General features: G+C 37.9%; 1 pseudogene; it reads right to left on the minus strand.

Moving 5' to 3' along the window:
• LOC110564559 (large ribosomal subunit protein eL18-like) overlaps positions 1-9646 on the minus strand; it is a 176337-nt pseudogene extending 166691 nt beyond the window's left edge.
• Between the last annotated feature and the right edge of the window lie 2046 nt (positions 9647-11692).

The following is an 11692-nucleotide window of genomic DNA, read 5'->3' on the forward strand; positions in this document are numbered from 1 at the left end:
AGAACTGTCTTACAGACCCTTATAATTCTTGGTTTGTATCACTCCATTAGCTTTGCCCCTCTACAATTCTGAAGCATTAAAAAAAATAGTTTTCATGTATGGACTTCTAAGATCCTCTAGAGATAAAGAAATGTGGCACAAGAAAATGAGAGCATGAAGCAGATTTTTTAAACAAAGCAGTTACCAATTTAGGACAAATACAGCTAACAGCCAAAGAAAAGTGAATGCTTCAGCAGGTAGATATAAAACTGTTCTTTTCCTGATTTCTAATCTTTGTTGTTGTTTTTTTTTTTTTTTTTACAGATTCTATTTGAAATGAACACGTAAGAAATGTTTCTGTCTTTCCTGCACTGATCTGTGATAGAAAATCCACACCCTGTGCAAATACAGTAAAGCCACACTTATTCCTAACAGAAGGAAAAGGAAATTTATAAAAGTTCAGCTTCCAGCCTCTAATAGCAAGACACCCTGATTTCCCTACTTGTTCTGACTAGCAGGTGACTGTTGCTGGAATGTTTCCTGTAGAGGGAATTTCTTTCTCTGACTGTGCTTGGTACTAAACAACACACACCTTTCTCTCATGCATTGGAGTACAGTCAATCTGATCTCTTTTTATTTATAAAACAGGATGATATTAGACCCTCAATCTGCATCCTGGATATTAGTGACAGCTATATGAAAGTGCTTTTGAAAAATTTTCTGCCCCCAACCCCCATCCAGCAACCTGATATTGCTGAAATAATAAAATCATGTTGCCTTACTAGAGCAAGCTCTGCCCATAACAAAAAGAACACTTTGAAAAGTCAATATTGTTCATTTGTTTTGTATTGTTTTGTTCTTGACTAGTAAATCTACCTGCCTCAGAGGCCAGCCATCACTCCACACTGTAAAGTAGATTAGCTATTTGGCACTCTGGGGCCCACTGTTATCCAGAGAGGGTAATTGGAATACCTAGATCTTTTTTCCTCATTGGAAAGCACAACAAATATAAATTTAATAAAACTTTTTAAGATATCCAAACACTAAAAATCAACACTGACAAGTGCATTTCTTAATCTTAATTCTTTAAATAGCGAGGGCACATCAGAGGAACATTAAGTGGTCCTGAACACAAACTGTGGGCTGAGAAGCTGTCAATATTTCTTAAAGGCAAAGTCAGCTGGCACACACTTAAGGTGTATTTCAAGATGACAGATTAGACTAATATCCATTTAGAGCTAGTTGTTTTTAACTTTGCAGGGAAAATGCCTTTTTTTCCCCAAGGAGAAAACAGTACAGGACTTCTGGTTTGAAAAATACCATGCATTTTCCTCAGAGCTTAGTGGAAAAGGTTATATTTAAATGCAATTTGTCTTTGGTGTGTACAAGACTTGTCAATTCCTTCTCTTTAGTGTTTGGGAGATAAGTTCTTCTTATCCAATCTGACTACAGGGCCTGCATGCAGAAGCTTACCTTTTCTCCTGATCTACCATAATAGCATTAATATCTCTCTCTTTCTTTCTCTTCTCCCTCCCTCCTTTCCTCCTGACTTCCCTTCCTATCTATCTATCTATCTATCTATCTATCTATCTATCTATCTATCTATCTATCTATCTCTAATCTACCTATATCATTTCCTTCATTCTCTCTTTAGTAGTTTTATGAGTATATAAATTTGCACGATGTTATGTAAAGAGACCAAACACTGCAGAAGCCAGGGATTTGGCTGTTGGTTAGGTTCCTGCTCCTCAAGCATGAGGACCTGAGTGCCCCCACCCAAATCCACACAAAAATCCAGACCTTGCAGCACGTGCTTGTATTCCCAGCACTGGGAATGCTGGGTAGGAGGATCTCCAGATTTGCTACCCAGCCAGTTGGATGATTCTGCTTGACCATCTCCAGGTCAAGATGACAACCTTTCTCCAAAATCAGGTGAATAGCTCTTAATAAATAGCACCTGAATTTGACCTCTAGCCCCATCATGTGCACATATTCACACACATGCACAGACACACACACATACATGCACACACACACACACACACACACACACACAAATTCTAAGGAAACTTTAGGACTCAATCTGTGGCCTCTAATTTCTTTCTTCTGGGGAAGGTTCATCAAATCTGCTTAGAATATTGAGCCTGTCAATAGGGACTGTGAGCAAAGTAAGGCCCACATCACCTAGACATAACAAGTTATAGGGAATTGAGAGATGTGGCATGCTATTCTAAATTTCATTTTAAAAGGTTTAGCATCTGGGGTAAAATAGGAATCAGTAGAAATGTGCTTAATTTACATAGTTATGCCCTGCAAACTAGGAAATGATGCCACTTATGGTGAGCTCAGCCCCCCACCCGATGCAATTAATTAAGGCAACCCCCAACACACATGCACACAGACCAACCAAATGTAGAAAACCCCTCATTGAGATGCTCTATCCAGGTGAGTCAAGGTTGTGCCAAGATGCCAACTGAAGGTAACAATCACGCACACCTGATTATTTAATAAAAATGTGCTTCAACAAGACAGAAAAAGATTTTCCATTGTTTTGCATAGAAAATGAACAAACAATGTATTTATGCTTCTTAGAAATCATACCAAAACACTGTTCCGTGATAACCCTAAGATCTTCAAGCTGTAGATAAGGGGAAGATGTTTCTGCTTAAAAATGTGTAATTACCATCTTTATGTGTGTGAAGTCTAACACTCTGCCTCAACAACTGGCTGCGTCCAATTTTTTACATGCAAGATACTCAACAGACCATAGGAATAAAACAATTATTTTTTTTCCAAAAGAAAATGAAGCAATGTTAAATAATAAAAGTCTCTGTAGAGTAGACACTTTGCAGCTCATGAAAACTCCTCGATATCCAAATTAAATGCAGCACCCAGAAGCAAACAATCAATAACTCATTTTCTAATTCTTTCAAACTCTGAGATTTCTTAATGATATGCCTATGCTGCACCTGCACAATGAATTATTGAACAAAAAGGGCAAGCTCAGCCAGCCATTGAATGGTGAGACCAGCTGCAGCTGAGGAGAACGTCACCATGGAGGAAACCAGCAGCAGGCAGCAGCAGGGGACCTCAGTAGGACTATAAGACAGGACTGCTCCCCCTGCTTGGCTTAGCTGGAAAAGCTAGTTTGGAGACTCATGATGCTTCTGAATAATGCAGGGCAGTTAGCAACCCAGTTTGAAAGGACCGAGATGGGAAGGAACAGAGCTAAACTGGCTTTTGTTCATCAAAACATAAAACATTGTCACATCAAACCACCCTTGAGGAAACAGCCTTTAAATTTACAACCACTACCATCTCAGTGTAGGGATCCTAAGTGAGCTCCAAAGAAGACACATTGATGATGCATCTCTGCCTCATTCTCACTTGACAAGTTACTTAAGTGATGTTTGGTAGGATTTGTTGTTTGATCATAGTAGCCACGGTACATGGTTCAGGTTCAAGTCCCCTGGAAGACCCCTCTATGGTCCATACACACACACACACACACACACACACACACACTAAAAAAAAAAAAAAAAAAAAAAAAAGAAAAAAAAATAAACAGCTCTCAAGTTATAGAGTACTGATACTCACTTGGCCTCATAGCAGCTTGTGACTACATGCCCAAGACCTATACAATATCAAAATTCCAGCAAGAAAGGGAAAAGGTTTCATCAAGTCCTGGCCCTATGTGAAAGTTACTGAAACATCATAATTTTTGAGGGGAAAGTCGGTTTTCTTCAGGGAGTGATCCCTAAGAGGTCGTCCAGGATTCAGTAGATGGCCCTAAATGTAAGCATGTAATGGCAGCACCAAGTGGATTTAGTGAGTTCAAATTGAAGTGCATCAACTTGGGAGGGAAAAATGGTGAGAGCAATAGGAAAAATAGGGGTGGGAGGATTTGACTAAAATGCATTGTATGCATGTATAGAATTCTAAAATGATTCAAGTGATTGTTTTCAAGTTAGAGGGCATAAGGGTAGTTGTCTTGGGAATGTGAAGATGAGTATTTTTGAGATCAGATGTTGCATGAGGTTTTTACTTTATAATTGAAAGATGAAGGGGCGTGTTTGTGGGCTGCTGGGTTATGGATGGTCACTTAAAACTGTGAGCCACATGAACCTGTGCTAGAACTTCCTGTGAGGTCTAGGTGACACTGACACCTCACAGTCTGACAGAGTGTCTCCTAGGCTCATGAATTTTAGGAATTCCAAGGCTTCTCAGGTATAGTTCCCAAATGTTCTAATGTGTTTTTTTGTGGGCTTGGCCTGTCCCATCACTGAGTAATGCCTAGTCCTGCTATTTACAAACAAGGTCCTTTGAAAAGAAGCTCTCAAGGACATTCTACCTCTCTCCTTCATTGCTGACTAATATTTCTGACTGAAATATTAGTTTTAGGGAATATTAGTTTTAGATTTACCTTGAAATCACCCATGTCTCTATTTAAACCGCAGGACTGTCATCAGCTGCCATGAAAACTCTTTGAGCCTTAACCTATTTACTAGGTACAGTGGGCTAACAATTGTATAGAAAGCTTCCTTGAAAATTTAACTTGTTAGTGATACATTTTATAACATATATATGCATTTCTCCTACATGAAAGCAATATTGAATACATTTCCATGCATATATATGCATAGAAAAGTTTTTTAGGGAATTAAATCATAGTCGTTTATTTTTTACCTTTCTAAAAATTTTCTGACATCTTTCTAAACTTCTTATTGTCGATTAACAATTATACATACTTTTGAGGAAACAGTGTGCTGTTTCAGTGGGTGTAAATATTGTGCACTGACTAGCGATTTAATATATTCAGAAAATGAAGTATTCATCATTTTTTTGTGGAGATAAGATTCAAAGTCTCTTTCAGATATTGTGAACCGTTCATTATTATTATATAGTCACCCAATTATACAATGGAAAATCAGGCAGGCTCTTTCATCCAACTATATCCATGCATGTGTTAAACTGACTCTTCTCATTTCTCTAACGTCTAAAAATATATTAGCTTTCCATCCAGAGAAATAACATATTTCCATTTTAAAGAGTAAACATATTTAGGTTCTTAGTGCACTATTATCTTGCTGAATACTCAGAGGTCGCCTCAGGGGAAACCACTTAATTCATAAATATGGAAATAGTAGAGATTTATTTTGATCTCTTCTCAAAGATCTGAAAAAAATGGGAAGTAAAGTCTCTCCAGCCTATGGTGACTGGGGTGGCAAGTGCTCTCTAGAGATGTCTTACTAGAAGCCAATTGTAGATGCTGGTGTTCTTCCATGCAGGGATGTCCAGCCTTAAGATGCAATCCCAGAGACAGTGTGTGAGCAGAAGAAATAAAGCAAGATTTTCCTTCAATCTTAAAGCAGTTATTGAGTCTACACTAAGTCATGATCATTTTTTTTTAAATTCCCAACATTCATAAAATCCCTGAAAGGTCTGTGTTTAGAAATGATTCTTCAGCAAATGCTGGTCTGGATATCAGGAAGGGGAGAAGAATATGGACTCAAATAGTTGCCTCTCCTGACTCATGGATGATTCCAGCATTTAATTAATATTCATTTAGAGCAAAGCCACTCATCCTACTCACAGAATAGAGGTATTTCTTTTAGCCAAGTTACAACAGCTGTGCAATCATAACTTCAATGCCTTCTTGCCTACTACTTTTACACAACGGAATAATTAAATGTTATATAGAGGCAACCACCAATACAATATTGTAATTCAGAGATTAATAATCGTTGGCTAGTCATCATCACTCATTGTTAGTTTTATTCTTCCTTTCATCTCTGAGAGCATTTCCCCCTCTGAGTCAGTTTTAGTTGACAGGGTGAGTGTGCCTTTTTCTTAAATCTACAATACAAAACGATGCAAATATATCTTTCTTTATAGACAGAATTCCAAAGTCCTAGATACCTCACTATGACAGAAATCAGTCTCCTATGACATAACACAACCAAAAGAGAGGGCCACAAATTTGTGAAGTCTATATATCTCTATTAATGCCCTTCAGTAATTGCTATTGAAGTTACTCATGTAACTATATCTCTCAAACAGGAATATAGACATGATGTATGGCAATGGCTCCCAAAAGATGACCATTTGCTTAATGAACATTTCTAAAGTCATATAAAAATAAATGCAGTTTTTGAGTACTCATTTTTCTGGAATTCAAGACCTGATGATGAGAAAATTGATAGGCAGATTGCTTCACAAAGCTAGTGAGTGATGGATTTGGGACTTCAATGTTATTAATTTCACTTCAATCCTTGTATGTATCATTTTTCAAAACTTCTCAAAACAGTGAGGTAAATATATATATATATATATATATATATATATATATATACAGAGCAGAGCATACACCATAACCAACAAAAGGTCAATTGCATATTATGCATAAATACATAAAAATCATATTACTCTGACAAATGGAAACCAAAATGAAAACAAGGAAGCATCAATGTGTGGCTCTCTTACTAGTGCATGCTGGGAAGTAGTGCTTTCTGGTGGCTGGAATGCACCCTTACTTAGCCACCCTATGGCTCCCAAGTATCAATTTTCTATGGAAGTGGAATCTGTAATCAGAATGTTGTTTGAAGATTAGTATCTGAAGCAGAACATTCATACCATGCCATAGGGGTAACAATTATATCTCCTTATAGTTTACTATATTTTTGTATTGTTAAAAACCTTAGATTAACGAGACTACATCTTTGTTTTCCAAGGGCAAACAGCAGATGAAAACTCCACTTTCCAAACCACCAAAAAGTTCATTCCTTTGAAGCCATCCCACTGACTTTGTTATGGTCACATGCTCCCTGACCTATCACACAAGACTTACTTCCCCTAAACTCCTCCTCTTATTCATCCAACCACTAGCTAATAGGAACTTACTGTCTTCTGATGCATGGTAGGTAGTGGGAAGACTCTGCCCTAAAAACATTTCAGGTCTCATAAGGTCCAGTCAACTTTGACAGGTCCTGTTGGAATAATGTTTTCAGAGTCCCAAGAATTTGTATGCCTTAGTCCCAGACACTGTCACATCACTTAACAGTGGAGATAGTTTGCATGTTTTAATTCCATACCAGTCTCAGTGCTAACTCTATTCCTCTCTACACTACTCTGTTATTTCTTTTCAAAAAATTTGAAGATTCTTTTTCACCTTTCTTCATCCCCCATTTTCTTTTTTTTCTTTAATTTTTTAATTATTTTTATTAATTAGAGTTTATTCACTTTGTATCGCCCCTTTACCTTCCTCCCTCCTCCTCTCCCAATCCCATCCTCCCTCTTCCCTACCCGTGTCCCTCTCCCAGTCCACTGATAAGGGAGGTCCTCCTCCCCTTCCCTCTGATCCTAGTATATCAGGTCTCATTAGGAGTGGCTGCATTGTCTTCTTCTGTGGCCTGGTAAGGCTGCTCCCCACTCAAGGGGAGGTGATTAAAGAGCAGGCCAATCAGTTCCTGTCTTAAAAACTGACATGAATGTAGCATCAGGCTTCCTTGCCCTTTGGCTTCTAGCAGGATATGGTCAAGTAGGAATATCTAACAATGTAGTGAAGGAAGAAGGAATAGTAAAAGTTGTCCGGGGTTGGGGTTGAGAACTATCTTCTCTCTGTTACAAGCATTCATATGGACTGTCAATATCCCTGACTCATGAGCATGGCCTCCAGACTGCAGGAGTCTCCATGCAAGTCTTTTTCCAATGAGTTGATCATTTTCTCTCATCCTCCATCAAATACCATGATTCTTTCCCTTGTTCTTCCTTTCTCCTTATACTTTTTTCCCACTCCTTACAGAGTGCATTAAAAAATTGGTTTTCAAATCACCAGAATACAATGTGCTCTCCTCTTCTTGCCAGACCCTGAACAATGCAAACACATTTTTTATGTCCTTTCTTGTGGGATTTTCATATGTAGAGAATTACTTTTGATATTTCATGAATTCCTATTTTTAGTTAATCAGTTCAAAAAATTTAACTGAATGTCCATTACTTTGCTTTCTGAATTATACTAAGTGTCCAGGAGACAAAGATGAATAAGGCACCAGCTTCGTCATGGGCAAATTTTATCAATAGCTAAAAAATTAACACATAAAGGATGTGATAATTTAATTTATCACTTGAGCTAAAAGGCTTTATCTCTTTTGAGACAGGGTCTTATGCATTCCTGGCTGGCCTGGAACTCAATGAGTAGTCAAGAATGACCTTTAATGTCTGTTCCTCCTACTTCTACCTTCTGGTATTATAGACATGTGTCACATTGACCATTGCATGTGAACTCAGATATTTTTTATAAGAACTGAATATTTTAATTACATTAACACTAGAGCAGCTGCTAAAACATGTTTTTAGGCACACCCAAAATGGACAATTCTGCTATGCTAAAATGAATGGTTTGCTTGAGTTACAAGTAGATTTAAATAATTCCATCTCTATACTGCCAATGTGATACATCAATAAATATGAAGAATCACTTGGCCTCTGAAAGTTTAAAGTCAAATACAAATCACTAAATCAAAATAATTTCTACCTATATGATGACTGTTTGCAAGGAGGTTAATATTCTACCATGTTGAAAGTTAAAAGGGAAAGAAACACTTATTTTCATCTTGGTATTCATCCTGTTTTCTTCTTAGGGAATAGGAGGAGTGGGTGAGACAATGATGTTTTATGATCAGTAAATAAAGATTAAAACTTACAAACTGTGGCAAACGGATTGCCTAAGCAACACCTGGAATTCTGATGCAAACTACCTGGAGATGCAGGGAGCAGCATATTAATAACTGGACATTTTATTTGCCTGGCATCAGCAGCAGCTATTATCTAAGTGGACTTTGGACTAGAACATCCAATACAAGGACCTGCTCCAGCAACCGATCTTTCCAGGGTCTTAGATGTGGAACAAGAAGTAAGTTCAAGTCTGTCAGACCATGCTGTCCATAACTATGTAATATGGAAAACAAATCAATATTTTTGCTGGTTCATGTAGTCAGTCATCAGGCAGTGGTGATTACACTGAGCTACTTTTATGTCTTTATATGAGTTACTTTCCATATCTTTTTTTTCAACATCCAAACCCTTTTTTTAATAAACAGTAAGATCCGGGGTTAGTTTCTTTAACCCAGCTTACCCTTTGGCCTCTGGCATGTTTAAACTTCCTACACTTGGAGCAGATGTGGGGTTTGGTGTGACAGTGTGGGGTCCCTGGGGCCTTACCAAAATGCTTGGACACCTCTTGGCCCTTACATCTACCTTGCCTTGGCCCTTGAGAGACTCTAGGGCCAGCAGGTCGAAGGTAAGGATATTACCTCCACCTTTAAGGGAGTGACTTCAGCATGTCTGCTCACCCACAGTGCACACACCTTCAGCTTGGGCAATTCCAGATTCCTCACATCATCCATGACTTTTGCCACAACCACACTGGTTTTGTTCTCTCTGCCAAGAAACTTCTTTTAGATCGTATGTGACAAGGACAGAGGTTGCTGGTTCTTGTGGCTCATAAATATCCTTTCCAGCACAATCTGATTGAAGGTGGAATTGGCTTGTCTGGCCAGAAACCTATAAAGCTTGACTAGCAGCCACAGCTAGATAAAATAGATGTCCCAGCTCTTGGATTCCTTGTGGGAACCTTTCAGTCCTTGATGTGGTGAATGTCAACACCCATGATGGCGCTTCCTGCTTGGCCAGGTCAAAAAACTACTTTTCATATCTTTAAGATGGAGTATATGACAAGAAGCAACTGAGATCGAGGAACTACATTTTGACATAGAAGGAAGGCATGGCAGCAAGTGGTTCTCTAAGATTGAGAATGTGTGACAGTTGTTTGCTCCTAACTCAGCGGAGAAGAAAGCAGAAACGACACAAGAAGGTGGGCCAGGCAAAACACACCAAGTCCTTCCCGCCTCCACAGCAACCCTGTACCTAGTGACCGCTATTCATAGTCAAAATTCATCTCCTTAATATCCCACAACTTTCCAAAACAGTGCCACAGGATCAGCACCAAGTATTCTAGCCAAGAACTTCGGGGGATATTTCACATCCAAATCTAATAGGCATCATTCCTAAGTCAAAACAATGACAGGGACTGTAGGGAATTCATTATCTCCTACCAGAGTCCATAGTGGCCCAGTAATTATACAGAAGTTTATATCAGCCATTTTCCCAGTTTTCTCAACAGTGTCAGCGAAGATAATATTTATTGTTATGTTTAGAAGATTTCATTTCACAACGTGCTACATTTCCCATTTTTACAAGAAACTTAGAATGTTAACTAATGAATATTTGATGGTTTTTCAGATCAATAGTTTTCTACTGCTAAGGAGTTTCAAATGTATTGTCGAGAGCCACTCATTCACATTGACTGATAGAATCTGCTTTTCATTAGTGCACTGACCGTGGCCAGATTTCAGCTACATGATCTGATGAGAGCACAGACACTCAGAAATGAAGCAGCATCACCCTACAACAAAATCTTTGGAACCACTGATAGACTGAAGTTTTGATTATTTTCAACTGTTTCTAATGCACACTCAGCTGTTTTGCTTCTTCTTTTGTTGTTGGTTTTATTTTGTTCCCAAAGATTTTTAACAGCTATGTTGATTATTAAAGCTAAATTAAACTAAACTAGAAACTAAACTGAACCAAAGTAAACAAAAAATGGTCTTGAGAAGATAGTGCAGTGTTTAAGAGTGTGTAGTGTCCTTGCTAGTGATTTAAGTTTGGTTCCCAGCACTCATATCAGAAGGGCTCACAGGTTCCTGTAGCTTCAGCTCCAGGAGCTCTGACACACATTTTTGGCCTCCAAAAGTAAAAGTACTTACTCCCATGTACATACTCACACAGACACATACACACATACACATAATTAACAATACAGTAAGTCCTAAAAATTTGTATCAGAAACAGATACTCTAATGATGTACAACCACAAAAATACATTGTGTTTGCTCGGCAAATATGGCTCAAGAGGTCATTTGTTTGCCTGGCATTGATTGCCAGCCAGTGTTTTGCTACCTCAGTGGTACTGCAACCTAAGGGCTTTTGTGTCCACTGTCAAAAGAAGAAGTACTTCCAGCTTTGTTTAATGTAAGTCACACTAGTTTAGCAAAATGGCATTCTGTAGATTTGTAGGGGTCATATTACTCCAATGATCGTGATTTTGAAACTATAAACCTAACTCAAAATTCTGACTTCGGAATCAGTCTCTCTAGCAAGCAAGATATTGGAGTTGTGTCCTTCTCCAGTAGAGATTTTACAAGCATAAATAAGAAAACATCAAATTTAAAGAAGCAATAATTTTCAGTCATAACCACACGAAGTTAAACCTTTTATAGGAAATAAAAAAATGAGCTGACAAAACTAAAATATTTTCAGGAAATTAATGACATAAAATATACAGAACAGTGTTTTTAAAAAAATAAAAAATAGAAAAGGCCACACTTACCTAACATTTGCCCAGAAAGTAAAAGACCAGAGATATTTTAGTCAAATAAAATCTGAGCATAATGATTTTAGTTAACATAAACAGAAAAGGAAATTATCAACCTAATAAACTAAGATCAGAACCCTACATCTTATGATACATTGATCAGTGAGATATCAATGAAAGCTTCCTGATAGTCAGAAGGAACATAATCTCCTTGATTATTCATTCTGGGATGTAAATCTTAGGTAGTTAATTAAGGCAAGACAAAGCTGGGATAAGATGTTT

The sequence above is a fragment of the Meriones unguiculatus genome, chromosome 16 (genome assembly GCF_030254825.1).
Source record: "Meriones unguiculatus strain TT.TT164.6M chromosome 16, Bangor_MerUng_6.1, whole genome shotgun sequence".
NCBI classification, from domain to species: domain Eukaryota; kingdom Metazoa; phylum Chordata; class Mammalia; order Rodentia; family Muridae; genus Meriones; species Meriones unguiculatus.